This window comes from Tupaia chinensis, unplaced genomic scaffold (genome assembly GCF_000334495.1).
Source record: "Tupaia chinensis unplaced genomic scaffold, TupChi_1.0 Scaffold000646_1, whole genome shotgun sequence".
NCBI lineage: Eukaryota > Metazoa > Chordata > Mammalia > Scandentia > Tupaiidae > Tupaia > Tupaia belangeri.
This window is the reverse complement of record NW_006160167.1, coordinates 2,172,807-2,182,374: the sequence shown is the minus strand read 5'-3', so window position 1 is coordinate 2,182,374 and position 9,568 is coordinate 2,172,807. Positions and strand designations below refer to the sequence as shown.

At 51.4% G+C, this 9,568-nt stretch overlaps 1 protein-coding gene across 2 annotated transcripts in view; it reads left to right on the top strand.

Annotated features, from left to right (window-relative positions):
* Positions 1-8,762: 8,762 nt before the first annotated feature.
* OSR2 (odd-skipped related transciption factor 2) overlaps positions 8,763-9,568 on the top strand; it is a 9,420-nt gene continuing 8,614 nt past the window's right edge. For both annotated transcript variants that reach the window (XM_006159714.1, XM_006159713.1), the window contains exon 1: positions 8,763-9,123. The gene's annotated coding sequence lies outside the window, so the exon portion shown is untranslated. The remainder of the gene's footprint in view (positions 9,124-9,568) is intronic.

Below are 9,568 nucleotides of genomic sequence, written 5' to 3'. Positions count from 1 at the left end.
TTTTTGGAGAGGTTTTGCTATAGGGCACGTGTGCTCCCAGACAGACAGAGAGAGACAGAAAGACAGAAAGAGAGAAATCACCCCCCAGGGGGGATGGCCACACCGCAATCTCTTCTCCTCCATTCTCCTCTCAGGATCTTGGGCACGCACGCACACACGCCCGGCGTGAGTTTTAAGCCACCGTGTCCGGGAAGCGAACCGCAGTCAACTACGTGGAGTCCAGCAACATAGCCATTACACTAACTGCTGGTCCCTAGACTGTTGTTCCTTAATCACTACTGTATTCTCAGCACCTACCACAAGGCCTACCACACTGAACAGCCTCAATAAATACCTGCTAACAAGGTCTGGAATTTGCAAGTCTGAAATCCCACTCTGCTATTGCTCCCTTGCTCTGCAAAGGTTCTACAAGACAATGTTTTTAATATAGTCAAGGTTACTCCCAGTCCATATGGCCTGTCGAGATTGTGGTCAAGGATGAGACAGAGGGGAGCAGGACTAGTGAACACACCCATATGACATACTCAGACTCGTGTTCTCCTCCACACTCTCCTGGGCCTGGGTGGGCCCACCACGTAGGGCATTTGGATATGTGCCTCATAGCCTGGGAGACAACTTTCACTTTGTGTACTTTTCCAGGGAAAGGAAAAGGCAACTGTGGTCTAACACATGTTAAAAATGCCGCTGCTTGGTGTCCTGACATCATAGCATCCACCCAGTCTGATTCCTGGAGGCAAGCCCTCTTGCCAACCATGGACAGGGGAGGCTGGCGGGGAGGGGGCATGGAAAATGGGGTAGGGCAACTATAAAATGAGTATGCGGCTAACACATGCTGTGCAACCAGGCATTACATACAGTGCATAGGGTACGAGTGGAGGGGGGCCTCTCAACCTTTCATCCTGGTGTGTCTCTGGATCCATTGGAGTTGGCTATGTTTTGGCCCCAGAAGGGAAGATAACAGAGCTCATCACTTCTCATAAAACCCAGAATCTCTGAAGCTTGGAATCTGGGCTGGTCTTGCTCCAAGTTCTCCTAAGGAACTATGAGGAGGATGAGGCCAATCTAACCATCAGCCACTTCCTTTATTCAGCAAGGGTGCCAGAGGAAGAAAGATTTGTTTTCTCTCTGTGGCTCCTTACATAATCAGGCGGTGAGAAGAGACTTGAGTGAGCTATGGTCACCAGTCATAAGGAATCCACAGCCAAATTATCACCTGGAATCATGTGAAATAACATTATTGTAAAATGCTGTCTTCCAGTTGGAAATCCAAAAGTTAAGCCTGTGCTGGCATTCGCTTTCCAATAAACGAGCTGGCTTAAACATTGACTTTCTCTCCTTGACTTGTAAAAATGACCTAAAATTGTAAGGGAGAATTCAATAAATGTTTTAAAGATTGTTAAGTACAAATACTTTAACAATTTAACAAAACCAGGGGGAACCAGCCTTAAAAATCCCACCTTCTTTGCCCCACCTCCCAAGTCAGAATGAAAGTTCAGGATTTCAAGCAGCAACACAATAGTCTAGGAACTGGTACATAGAAGACACACACAAATATTTGTCGAAAGGAATTGTAGGTACCTTATGAATTGGCACCTCATAGACTTTTTAAAGTTTACTAATGTGGATTGGATCCAAGAATATTAATCATCTCAGGAATATTCACAGGCATAGGCTCCAAGGATATACATTTTCCTTTGTTAAAACTTGAATCTGCATCCAAATACTGGCCTTGGCATTTCCTAAGCAAGTGCTAGCTGCTTTGAATATTACTATGTCAAACCATCTGCACTGAGAAGCAAATGCCTGCTAAGAAATATGATCACTAACTGTAAAGAGATGATCATGTTTCTAACCATTATACATTTTATATTTGGAAAATCCCCATTTAAAAAGATCATTTTAACTCACACTGGGCGTGTGCGTGTGTGGTGCGCGTGCGCGCATGCATGGCCAAGATCTCAAGAGGAGAATAGAGGAGCAGGGATTGTGACATGACTATCCACCCTGGAGGGTGATTTCTTGCTTTCTGTCTCTGTCTCTCACTGTCTCTCCAGCAAGCACACAGGCCCAATAGCAAAAATCTCTAAAAAGAAAGAAAAAAAGAAAGATAAGGTCATTTAAAAATAGCAACTCTTGAGGCCAACAGGTGGCATTGTGGTTTAGGCTCTGGATTCCCACATGGCTCCCACATGGCCAACCGTGGTTTGAGTCTCAGTCTTGGACCTGGGTACTTGCTCTCTCACTTTCCCTTTCCCCTCCTCTGTCTCTGGTGGGCATGCGTGCTCTGTAGCAAATTTAAAATATTTTTTTTAAGTAAGAGAAATAAATAAAATAGCAACTCTTGATTAAAGTGGAGACAAGTATTTTTGTATGATTTATGAGTAGGATCCAAATGAAAATTCATTTTTGTTTACGTGTTTTCAGTGGCTTTCCTGAACTTCACTAAAATGACCCCCCTCCATTTTTTTAATCAGAAAATCAAGGCAAAAGGCTTCTAGCTAGACTGGACTTTTGAGGGACTAGACACTGTCTTGAGGGAAAGTGTTTCTACTGCTCACTGCTCACAACCAGAAACTCTGGGAGGGAAGCAAACACATAGTTCAGCAGAGGCAGTTCTTCGGCTGACTCTGGGCAGACATTGGAGTCAAGGTCCTAGAGAGAAAATGCAAGGTGAAATCTTAAGGGAGCTTGATTTGTCACAAAAAGACTGAAAGTGTGAGTTTCATTGGGATTTGTAGTTACTCTAGAACAAAGACTATTTTGTACTCCCTAGAAAAAGTGAAGGAACTTTATCCAAACTTAAGGTAATGGGTCTGCGGGTCCAGGATGGTGACTTCAGTGTTGGAATCCAGATGCCTCATCTCCAAAAGTGAGGCAGTTGGAGGCAGCATAAGGCAGGCAGGTCCAGGTGAGTCAGTGTGCACAACCTGTGTCAGGTTCAGCTGTCCTTAGACCTACAAAGCCTCACAGTAATTCTTCCTGCACAGAGGCTCCAAGCCCTGGTCCACAGAGAACCCTCTGGGCTGCGGCACTCTCACCCCCACGCCACACACTCTGATCCAATACAGAAAGAGCAGACAGGGCGCAGACAGTGTGCCTGAAAGTGCATGCAACACAGAGTCCTTAGGATGTGGTGAAAATATTAAGAGAGTACATCAGCCTGGACGAGGTGACGTGACGAGGAGGGGTTCCAAATGGTTAGAAACAGTACAATGAGGTGCAATGTCCCTTGTTCCTTAGATCCCTAACAAGGACATTCCCTGACATCAGGTGAAATCTAGAATTAGATTCTAATATTTAACAACAATATCAGCACCTGGCCATGAAAGAGAAAGGCGCCCACCCTGTCTTCCCTGTCTTGATCTTCCCATAAACATCCAGTTTGGATTCTTGGGCGGAGGGGGCAATGGCTCGCACCTAGTGGTATCTCCAGCTACTTTCCAGCCATTTCGGAGGTGCTTTGGGCAGTCCGATAGCTAAGTAAGTGAGTAAACGAGTGAATGAGCAAATACGGATAAGCTGCCCTAGGCCAGATGTTTATTGTGCTTGCTCCGGAGGTAAGGAAGACGAAAGGGAGAGAGCGAAAATGTGAGAAAGCCTCAAAGATAAATCCCGTGTGACTGCCCCAAATGTCAAGTTGACCTAGCCTAGAGGTTCTCAAACTGGATCAAGCAAGGAATCACCTGGAGGGCTTGTTCAAACAGATCCCCAGCTCCTCACTCCCAGTTTGACTCAGTAGGAGGGGTCAGAAAATTTACATTTTTAACGAGTTCCAGACCCTGCTGAGGTGGTTGGACCTCACGTTGAGAACTGCTGTTCTGAAGGATAACTTTGGACCAATCCCAGCAGCTCAGAGAAAGGAACGCTGCCGAGGGAATTGGAAACTCCTCTGCGATGTCGGGTCCAGCATTTACAAACAGACCGAAGGGACAGGAGAAGGGCTGCTCGGCTCCAGCCAACTCGCTGCCTTGGAGATCCAAGTTACCGTTGGAATTTTCTCCGTGTTTAAGCGTCGGCAAGTGCGTTTAGAACACACATGAAAGTATAATAAGAGCACAGATTCACACACTATGCCCCAGGGGTTTCTGAGGATGATCCAGAGCAAGAGCGGGCCAGTCCCACGCTGGGCAGGTGAGGCTGCCCCAGACGGACACCATCCGCAGAGCCCTCCGTCTTGCCGTCTGCTGCTGGTGTCTTCTGGAAGCCAGATCTTCCTCACCGACGCCGAAAAGCACCCAGAATTCACAGCTGTCCTTTGGCGAGAGTAGTAGTAGCTGACCTGACTTCCTGTGACAAGGCAAACTGCAGGGGACCCGCTATCGCGCCCTGTCCCCATGGACCCTGGAAGTCCCAGGCAACAGTCTCAGAGTGAGGCGGAGTGGGACACAGGCAGCACGTGCAGGAGTAAGCCCTCCCTCTGCTCAGTGGGCTCCTGGCTTCCAGAGACTTCTCTGGAACCCAGGCATCATCAGGGATCAAGGTGGCTCTCATCCTCCAGGGCCGCTGCTACACCTCCAGAGGCTGGCCAGGAACTAACGGGACACGGGGATGGCCAGCAGCTGGGGACCTCGCTGAGAAGTCCAAACCCGGCATAGACCCGTGCTCAAGCAAGGATCTGTCCCCAGACTTGGCCACACCTTTCCCTTTGACCCCCACCCCCAAGTGTTGAGTCAGCCCACGCCGCTCCCGCTTCCCAGCGACTCGGTGCCCAGCACCCTTCCGCGGAATGAAGTAGAGCGAGCGGCGCAGGCACACCGACAGAGCTTGGGACCCAACGCGCCTTCCGCGCCCTCTCCCTGGGCCTGTGGAAGAGTCGATGAGGGAGGCCAGGCGTCGGGAGCCTGAGGCTGGCCACCCTGGCCCCACCCTGCCAGTGGTTGGGCTGGAGAACCGGACCGCTGGATCCTGGAGCGGTCTTCAGGGCTGCAGCTGCGGGAGGCTCTGGCGGGATCCGCGCACCTGACCACGAGCTTCTTCTGGGTCTCAGACTTCAGGAGATCACAGCCAGCCCATGGAGCCATTCTCCACAAGGCTTCAAATACTGGGGTGGGTGAGGGGTAGGTCGCGGGTCGGATAGCTTTCTGCTCTGCTCGAAAACCCTGAAAAACGCCTCTTGCATCTCTCTCCCAATGTCCATGGCCTCGGAGTCGTGCGGAACCGGAGTGGACCAGCACCGGACTGTCTGCAAACTGCTTGCGTTGGGGTCAGAATGAGTGTCTTTTCCCTGACCTCAGATAGCCTGGAGTGGCGTCATAGGCCAGAATATCATCTGTCTAGGAAAGCCACCCCGAGGAAAGATGCTAGGGGGAAAAGCCTTAAGGCCCCCACAAAGGCCCCAGCAGTGTTGGCCCTGACAGCAGGCCTAGGCCACCTCCACAGCACCCCTGCCGCGGGTACAACTTTCTTTCGCTGCAAAGGGTCTTGGGTCCAGGTGCAGGGAACCGTGCTGCCAGCGGGGTCTCTGAGCCACACACTTACACCTGGGTGGGAGCCGGCCACTGGAGTAGTCACACCTCTGAGCACGAGCCACGCAGTGCTCGGCCTGCACCTCCAGGGGGCGCTGCGGCCCTTTCCCCCAGCTGCTGAGCTACCGCCTGCGGCTGCGCTTTTCCAACCGGTTCCTGTTAGAGCGCGGGCTCAGACGCGCTGTTTTAAAAGATAAAATGCTTTTTGGCTCCTGCCTCTGCACCCTCAACTCTGAGCATACTGCATTGTAACCCGCCTCTGTGTTTCTCTACCCTGGGATGGAATGCACGTCCCGGAGCAGAGCAGGGCTCTCGATTCCTCTAGGCTCGGGCGAAAAACAGCAAACAGTGCGGGAAGTTCAAATGCAAAAGGTCCAGGCTCTGCAGAGGTAGGGGAAGGCTGGAGAGAAGGGAAGAGAGTTTTCGAGAGGTAGTAGCCGCTGGGATCCTTGGAGAAAGATAAGGCTCCGTAATTTGGCGTTTTAAAGGGTCAAAGTTTCTAGGATGTCCGCAGAATGGGAGAGGCTTGGATTCAACTCCAGGGAAGTCTGTGTCTGACACCTGCTCAGTGCGTAACTGACAGCCTCCTGGGTGGGCCAGGGTGGGGAGGGCGCCAGCCCTGCGAGCCCCCTCCTCCGCGTTTCCTCTCCCAGTCCTACACCCCTGCTTCCAGGGGCGTAAACTTGCAGCGGTTGGGGTTCGGGCTGCAACTGCTCGCATTCCCCTGGTCTGTTAGCCATTTCCCTGGAAGCGTCCTTGGTGTCGAAAGCTCAGAGTTGCGAGGACAGCTGATGACCGAGTAGGCGGAAACTTCAGAGTGAACTCCCCGGGCTCAGAGGGAGTGGGGTGGTTCCTCAGAGACTCAGCGCCCGCCCGCCCCCCCGAGGCACAGCAGGCTCCAGGACTTCTCTTTCCACATACCCGGACCCCACTACTGGCCCATGGACCCGGTGGCCTATCTTTTGTACCGGGCGCTGTTACCGGTGAACAACTCGTGGGTGGGCCCTCGCAATGCATGCTCCTACACACCAGCCGGGCGAGGAGCTCGCCAGCTCAGAGCACTTAGAAACTGCAGGGCCTGTGGTGGGTGGGCGCGGAAGTGGCGAGGGGGCGCTCAGCGTGCGCTGCTGCGCGGCGCTCGGCCTCGGGCTGAGGCGCCCTCTGGCCACGCGGCTTCCTCCAAAGCTCAGAGCTCTCGGTCTCTTTCCTACCTTTCTGGCGACCGCAGCGCTCGAGCAGGAGTGGCCCGGACTCCATTTTGTAACTTCGGAGGCTGGGGTGGGCGAGGGAAAAAAGTTTATGGAAAAACCCGGACTCAGAAGGTTTGCGGAAAGAGGGCGCAAATCGTGGGTGGTTGGAAAGTTTGTCTACCCCGTGGTAAAAAAAAAAAAAAAAAAAAAAGACCCCAAAAGGCGGCTCCGCACCCAATGTACACATTCTCAGGGCGGGAAAGGTGTGAAGCCCACAGTTGAAGAATTGCGTCCACTTTGGTGAAAAGGAAAAACGAAGCGTAGGAGTACTTCAGGCCACTACCCTGTGAATGTGTGTCCTGGAGGGTCTAAAAGAAGAGAAACCGCCCTCCAGATCTCCCAAATTGAGAAAAGCTGCAGAAGGAATGAGGCGGTTGGTGAGACTGGACCGCAGGCATCCCCGCAGCTGAGACTCGGTACTGAGCGCTAAAATGAAAGCACCCCTATGGAACCCCCTAGGGAAAATGTGTTTTAAAACTCCCTGAACTCCTAGGCTTTCTGCCACCACCATGCTCTTCACCAAATCCACTTTGAAGCATTTAAGCATGGCAGGATATTAAGCACACAGGTCTTCGGTCAAAACTCACGTTTTAATCTTTGCGAATTTAAAATTAGAAAGAAGGGAGAGTGGATATCTGTTTTCCCTGAATTATGGTTTCTCAAAGGAACGAAAAATTCTACCCACCTCGGCATAAATAAAATAGGAACATTCTTATCTTAACAAAATAGCTTGTAGCTTTTGACTGGGTCCCCAATCACTGTCTCACCTTTTGATGGTTTTTAGCCTTCTACTTAATATTTGTCCACTCCCCCGTACAATTGGGATTATTTTAATTGTCCTTTGGGGAGGTTCATGAAAAACCAGCTTTTGGCGTAATTGTGAATTGTGTGGCCTCCTGACTGGGAGAGCTATGCTTCTGGAAGCTCTAGATCGCTGTGGGCTAACACAAATCCCCTCTGGCGACTCGTCTGGGACGAAGGGCGTTTTGCTTAGTGTTGATCACGCAGATCTCATCTGAAAAGCTGCTTAAACCGTGTGCGTGTCATTCCCTTTCTGTCACTTGGTCATCCTATTCCAGAGTGGCTGAGTGTGGTTCTACAAGTACACTCACACAAGACCAAACTTTTACAAGAACCTGAATGTGTCACCGCACTTCAAATTCGATGAACTTTACTGGCGACTTAACAATGAACTCTGCTCTTGCTGGGAATCGAGAGGTACATGTTTTGAGAAGCTAGAATACTATTTTCCTAAATGTTGTAAGTGATTGTTTTTCACCCATTCCAGATGGGTTCTTTATTGTTCACCAATGGCTTACAGATGCCCACCCCTTTAACCAAGTTGGTTAACTGCTTGTGAAATGTGCATTGGCTGATTAAAGCTTAAATATTGGAAGACATTTCCCCTGGGACATTCCACATGTCTTTGCAGTAATTACGAAATTAGTCAATTGTCACCTCTGTGAATAAACTTCGTTTTGAAAACAGCAAGGGAAAGCAGATCACACATATAGTTCCAATTGTCCAAAAGTATGCACACGACTATTTAAAATTGGGGGAAAGGATGGTATATAATCTAGATAGAACTGGTTGATTTTATCCTACGGAGTAGATGGTTGGGTTAAATATGTTACGATGTGAACTGTTGAACTGTAAGCGGGTGAGCGTACCAAGTAGAACTACGAAATGCCCCTTGGGATCCCCTGCGGGGTCTCTGGGAGGCAGAGAACCGGTAGTTGGGTTTCTAACAGTGCGAGGACAAGCAGCGTCGAGAAGGAAGAGGGTGAGCATTGTGTTTGTGAGTGTTTTGAACTGAGTCACCTTCGGATCGGTCTCTAACAGGGAAACCTCGAGCTAACCTGTGCCTTTAAGACTCAGTTGCTATCCAAACACAAGTAAACAGAGTGGACCATTAGCGGGCGCCGGGCGCGGAGGCGGAGCCAGGCCGTAGAGCGCCCCGCGCGGCGGCGGGACGCCCGCCCGAAGGGGAGGCGGGGCCGCTACTAAAGCCCAGGACTCGCGGCCGGGGGCAGCCTGGGGAGGGACGCGGGCGGGGACGGAGCTCGCGCGCTAGCTGCTGGAGGGTGATGGCTCTGCGAGGCTGCGGGCTCCGACCTCACCCGGAGTCGGCGGCGAGAGGCTGGCGGAAGCGCGGGCTTCTGGGCGAGCGCTGAGCGCGGTCCCGGAGCACCCGAGTCCGTACACGTTCAGCGTTCACAACTGACGAAAAGGAGGATCTGCTCTCGCTTTCGCTACTCGCTATCCTCCAGATCATGTCCGCGGCTCCCGGGACTTCGCGCGGAAAAAGAAGTTTGCCCGGCGTGGACTCAGTGACCTTTCCAAGCTGGGCGCCTTGCTGCCTGGATCTGGTCTGAACAGCGCTGCCCAGACGGACCCTTCTGCTGGAGGTGAGTGTCGGCTCTGAGAAAGAAGGGTATAGAGGGTGCAGAGGACGCTCAGATTCTCAGTCTGGAGTGCCACAAGTTCAGTCATTGTGCAAAGAAATCGTATGGATGCAATCCTAGTGCACCATGTTTCTCACTTCCTTGGATCCCTGGCATGCGACTCCCAGCTAACACCAACTACGCGCGCACACACACACACACACACACACACGCTTTTATGTACTCTCAGTTTTGTTTGAGTGCGTCTAATTTAAACATTCAACAAGACTTTTTATAGAAGCTGATCGCTGATCGACATAATGCTGTGATCAAACTCTACGACCCTCCTGTGATGTGTCTGCCCCTGTGGTAGAAAGCACAGGTCGACCTGTCCCGGTGCAGCTGCGGCAGCGCAGCACGGATGGGCCCAGACGCTGAGCTTACCCAGCCGGCAACGCTGGAGGCACGC